A 6,000-nucleotide genomic window follows, 5' to 3' on the forward strand; every position below is an offset into this window, starting at 1 on the left:
TAACAGGAAAAGAGCTTGAGGCTCTTGTATCAGGTGGCAAATTGTCCAGATGGATTGGGAATTAAAAGACAGAATTTCACTTAGAATTGTACCATGGAATCTTTTATATCCACCTAGCATGCAGACACCAGTTTGATTTACCATCACTCTCTGTGAGTGAGAAAAGTAATCAATGGTCATTTTAGGAACTCCTGATGAAAGCAATATTTTTGAATGGTACAGACAGATGAATTAGTAACTTTCTTGATGACAGAAAATTATGTTGCCTATAATGAGAAGGAACAAGACTCTAGACTGAACTTTCACACTTGGTAAGGTTTCCTTCCCTGTACTTCCACTAGGGACTTTTCAAAGGAGATGCACAATAAGCACAATAAATGCTGCCATTAATTACAAGGATTCAATAGATCTTCCTTAAATGAGTGCTTTGAAGATATAGAAATTAATGTTTATGAAAGATATTTCCAATCCTGACTTGTTCTGAGGAAATTGAAGTTACTAAAGGAAGCAAATTGAAGTCTAAACAGCAGAAGCTGTTGGTTATAAACTCAAATGTTATCACTTTTGGGCTTAATGTACTACTGAGAACTATATAATTGTTCATTCAAAATTTCGAAGAGGCCTGTCAACTTTGGGTCTTTCTTCAGTTCTGGATACTGTTCCAACCTCGCAATATGACCAGCTGGGAGACACTGGTATCTCACAAATTATTGTTCATAACAAAACAAGCTGCCTTGAACTTCCTCCAGAATGTCACATTTGTATCAGTATATGAATCCCAAGTTGTTAAGCTGTATGTAAGGTGTGGTCTAACTTGTTTGTTGTGGGATGGAAGTTCCATTTCACAAACACAAGTACCTTAGATGGAATGAGGGTTGCTTATTGACTTTGTCTAGTTCACTTTGATTTAATTTGGATGTGGTTACCTAAGTTCTGGCATTCCTTTGTAACTTCAAGGATGAAATCATGCATTGTGTGGTTAGGTACTGACAGGCGACAAGTCTTGCTGATTTTTATTCTCCTTTAATGACCCATTTAACAAGATTATTTAAATCCTCCTGCACCCTCACTCATAGTTCAATAAAAAAACATGAGAAAGTCATAAATTAGAATATAACCAATGGATTTATATTGAGGATAAATTAGAAAGAATCAGACAGGTAACTTATCCATAACTAATATTGAACTGGATTGATAATTGAATAAACCGCTAAAAAATATTTTTTGTGTGAAAGATAAACTGTCAGTAGTACCTTGCTTATTGCAAACAATCACTTGTTAAGGTTTCCTTCCAAGTATGCTATTATACACCATTTGTCAATACTTGGAATATATAACCTACATACCACACATCAACAGCACTGAAATTAAATACCACATTACTGATTTGTAGCAATGCCCTAACTAATTAAAGTCAACCTGTTTTAAAATTTAAACAAAATGGACAGGATGGTGGCTCAGTGGTTAGCACTGCTGCCTTTCAGTGCCAGGGACCCAGGTTCGATTCCAACCTCGGGTGACTGTCTGTGTGGAGATTGCACATTCTCCCCATGCCTGCATGGGTTTCCTCTGGGTGCTCTGGTTTCCTCCCACAATCCAAAGATGTGCAGGTCCGGTGAATTGGCCATGCTAAATTGCCCATTGTGTTAGGTGCGTTAAGCAGGAGTAAATGTAGCCAAATGGGTCTGGGTGAGTTACTCTTCAGAGGGTCGGTGTGGATCTGTGGGACCGAAGGGCCTGTTTCCATTCTGTAGGGAATCTAATCTAATTGAATTGCCAATTAGCATGAATAGGTACTTTCTTAATGGCAACCCCTCTACCAATCAGATTCTACTTGCCATCTAATTATACACATTCCTCTCATGCAGTGTAAACGTTGATTTTCCCTTCAAATTAGTGTTCTTGCAAATTATCCTGATGAATCAATATGAAAAGCTTTGACAAAAATGTCCTTTTTCCCTAATAATACTCAAACTCTGTACTACCAAACAACTATTTATATAGAGATACTTTAAGTGAATGGGCAAAATAATTGGCAGATGGACTATAAAGTAGGAAAATTTGAAATTGTCCAGTTTAGCAGGAAGAATAGAATAGCAATATATTATCTCAGGCTGAAGTTATTACCAATTTCACCACTTGGTGGTGCATCAAATGAGCATGTGCAGAGACAAAGTTTGAAATGTGACGTCACTGCAAAGCTACATAATGACAGCTGCAAGAAACAAAGATCTGTGCTGCCCATACAATTACATTTCAGGTAGTGCAGTTTAGACCAACAGTTGAGCAGTCATCAGGATATAGTTAACCCCCCACCCCCAGATGCAGATCATAAGGGGGACAGGAACAACGATGGCAACAACACTGCTACAACCTCAGAAGTGCAAGCAGTCAATGCCTGACTGCATTTTGGATATAAATATTTCTCCTTATTTTGGTTCTTTGAAAGCTGCTTTGCTCTTTTCCTATAATTGGGTGGACAATGCCTTGTGGCTAAATGAATATAGTTCATAAGCAGGAGCTTCATTTTCCCAGGAACAACACTAGACATGCTCCCATTCAACTGTGTATGAGCACACACCAGCAACTGGCATCATGTGGTCCTGAGGTACATTTGTAATTATCCACTTTGATAGCTCCATGTTTGGAACAATTATTTCGATTATCTAAATGGGTAAAGATTGTAGAACTCTGAGCTACAAAGAGATCCAGGTGTCCTGGAATGAATTACAAGTAGTAACTACGCCGACACGACAAGTGATTTGGAAGAAAATTGAATATTGTAATTAATTGCAGTAGAAACGTTTTGCTTCAGTAGAATGAGGCCTTGACAAGACAACATCTAGAGATTCATTTAGAATTTTGGCTTCCTTGTTTAGGGAAAGACATAATTTCATTAGAAGTCATTCTACTGATTCCTGGAATGAGGTTATTTTATCAGGATAGATTAGACAGGCTGGACCTGTATTCATTAGAGTTTAAAAGAATGAGAGGTGCATATCTTGTTAAAACCTTTAAGATTCTGAGGGATGATGAAAGGACGTTCCTTCTTATGGGAGAGATCGTAACGAGGAGACAATTTAGATTGAGATTGTGATCTTTTATTGAAAAAATTACTTTATTCAAAAAATCTTCATGTCCAATCACAGGTACTAAAGCAGTTTTGTACAGTCCTTGTGTATCAAGAAAATCAAACTTTGGAATTTAGCATTACATTTACAATATTCTTTTCTCTCAGAGTGTCATGACACTGTGGAACTGTCTTCTGGAGACTGGTGAAGGCAGGGTCACTGAATATTTTTGAGGTAAATGTGAATGGTTTTTTTGACTAACGAAGTAATCCAGGATATCACGGATAGGTTAAAAAAAAGTGTTGAAGCCACAGTTAGATCAGTCATGATCTTATTAAAGGTTGAAGCAAGTTCACAAGGCTGGAAAGCTTATCCAGCTTCTAATTTAGATGTCTGTATATGAACAGCTTCAACTTGTCCTGCCACCCGTAAAACTTTTTGTTTGGAATCCATTTCTGCAAATTGTATAGAGAAACTTGTCGAGAGAGAAGCTGGTTATATAATGTTTTAATATACAAACAAGGAGTTCAATGTGACTTTACAAACTGAATAGGAGTAACTGATAATTTTCCAACAAAAAAAATCTAATTAGTATTACTAATTTTAAAAAGCTCATGCTTATTTATGAAAACAAAAAAAAATGGTCCAAAGTATCTTCTAACTTTTCCAACCTTTTCTGACAATGTGAATTGAAATATTTCATTTTAATGGAGTACAATACAAATACTGCTGTTATTAACCACATGGCTGTTCAGGGCAAAACAGTCTGTTTTCTGATTAGCTACTTAGCAGAGGCAACAATAACAATGCTGAAAGAGGAAAAAAAAGAGGTAAAGGGAGAATGACAAATCAGTCCAGATTACCTCATTGCATTTCATCACATTGCCTGGGTGTACTACCAATTACCCATTTGTAACATTTCAGCACAGATCAGAAGCTGTGTAATTCAGAAATATTATTTATTTCACCTTTGAAAATGTGAAAAATTTCTAACCTTCTATCCAAATCCTTCAAATGTGCTTATTTGGCAGACAGATGGCAGGATTAAGGCCATGTTAAATCCTTAATAAGTTCAGCTAGAGCAGCTCTGAGGCCATATAGGATGACAAGGATCACCATAGCTGACGTAAAGTAAAAGGATAATTTATTTCTGTTTATTATAAATTATTAGCTAATAATGTTCACTACAGAATAGTATAATTCAAAAGAAAACCTGAAAACCCATTAGTTTCCTTTTTTTTAAAATCACCATTAGATTACTTAACATTGCTGAAATCTGAACTGATGATTGTATTCTGACAAGCATGAATAAGTGTACTTCTATGCATTCTTTCTTCAAAGCTGCCAAGCAAATTGATGAAGGGTGACTTATACGAAACTGAAGGACAAGTGTTAGCCATAGGTAGACCAGCAGTTCTGCTTCTTCAGTTTCTAAGCAGAAATCATCACTTCAGAATATATTAATTTAGTTATGTGCTTTTTAAAACAATGCCTTACCTACAAATGCTCAGATTACATTTAAATTTGTAGATATTGTTAAATGGTTGGGAAAGCAAACATTAACATTCAGATTTTAATTTTTTAAAAAAATTTATACCTTATTGCTGTTAAGTGAGATGATGTATTCTTTTCACAGCTGAACATAAATATTTTGAATGCTGATAGAAGTATTTTGACGAGTACGTTTGTGTCAAAATTGGTTCAAATTTTGGATGAAGTTTTATATTGAGAACTATCACAGTAAATTGATGCACTTGTCTTTTTTGTAGCAAAGACTGAAGTTAACTTTTGTTCAAGGTAATGTTTTCCCAAAGAATTGAAGGAATCGGGTGGATACTAAACTCATCAGCAAAACCTGACATGACTTCATTCCAATTCCTCAAAATCGACAAAGTTGTCAGAAATGTTGATATAACTGCACAGAGGCCAGTATCCCATCACCAAGTCATTGATCCAGCTCCTTCAGAGGGAACTGGATGACCATTTAAACAAACATTAATTTTAATCGGTTCTGATTTGGATGCCGCTAAGCAACGTGATTGTTCGAACCCACATGTAGGGAGACTTTCCAGGGTGTGTGTACTCCTGGGTATCGGCCTAGGAGTTTTTTTACTCAAGTCAGACCTTGTGGGATTTCTTTCCTGTGTCAAGTCTGCATACCGGTGGCAACTACACTGGCTTGCCATCCAATGCCCTAAAGAACCTTTTAGCCACTTGACCAAGACTCCGCTTTGTTGTGGGGTTCTGCTGTGGGCTGGCCTCAGGTCCCTCTGTTCAGGATATGCCCTGTGTGAGGCTTTGCAATTGCCTACACTCAAGTGGTGTGCCCCAAGCTCAGACAGAGTGGTAAAGGAGTCCACTTGCATTGGGATGCCCTGTAGTTCCCATGCTCCACTTGCCACATTTTCTGATGGCAGAGACAAATTTAGTGCCAGCTGGACTTCAGCTAATAGACACTTTTGTATGGTTACATCATTAATCCCACATACTAAACAGTTTCTCAGTATCTCATTCAGGTTAACCTAATATCACATGCCTATCCCAGTCATCTTAACCCCATCAAACATTTTGATACAAATTTCCCCCAGTTCTCTAACAGCCGAATAAAACACCTCCCATCTGTAGTCTGTTTTGTCGCAATCTAAATTTCGACCGACTATGGTGGTGTCATCAGTGAACTTGTAAATGGCATTAGTCTGGTATTTGGCGATGCAGTCAGGGGTATACAGTAAGTACACTAGGGGGTTGAGTACCCACACCTGGGGGCCTCCAGTGTTGAGTGTTAGTGACGACGAAATATTGTCCCCAATCTTCACTGATTGTGGCCTCTGGGTCAGGAAACTGAGGATCCAGTTGCCGAGAGTGGGGCTTAGTCCGAGATCACTAAGTTTAGAAATTAGTCTCGAGGGGATAATAGTGTTGAAGGCTG

This window comes from Chiloscyllium plagiosum, unplaced genomic scaffold (genome assembly GCF_037043375.1).
Source record: "Chiloscyllium plagiosum isolate Xiang-an unplaced genomic scaffold, Cpla_swu_hap1 HiC_scaffold_2, whole genome shotgun sequence".
Lineage (NCBI taxonomy): Eukaryota > Metazoa > Chordata > Chondrichthyes > Orectolobiformes > Hemiscylliidae > Chiloscyllium > Chiloscyllium plagiosum.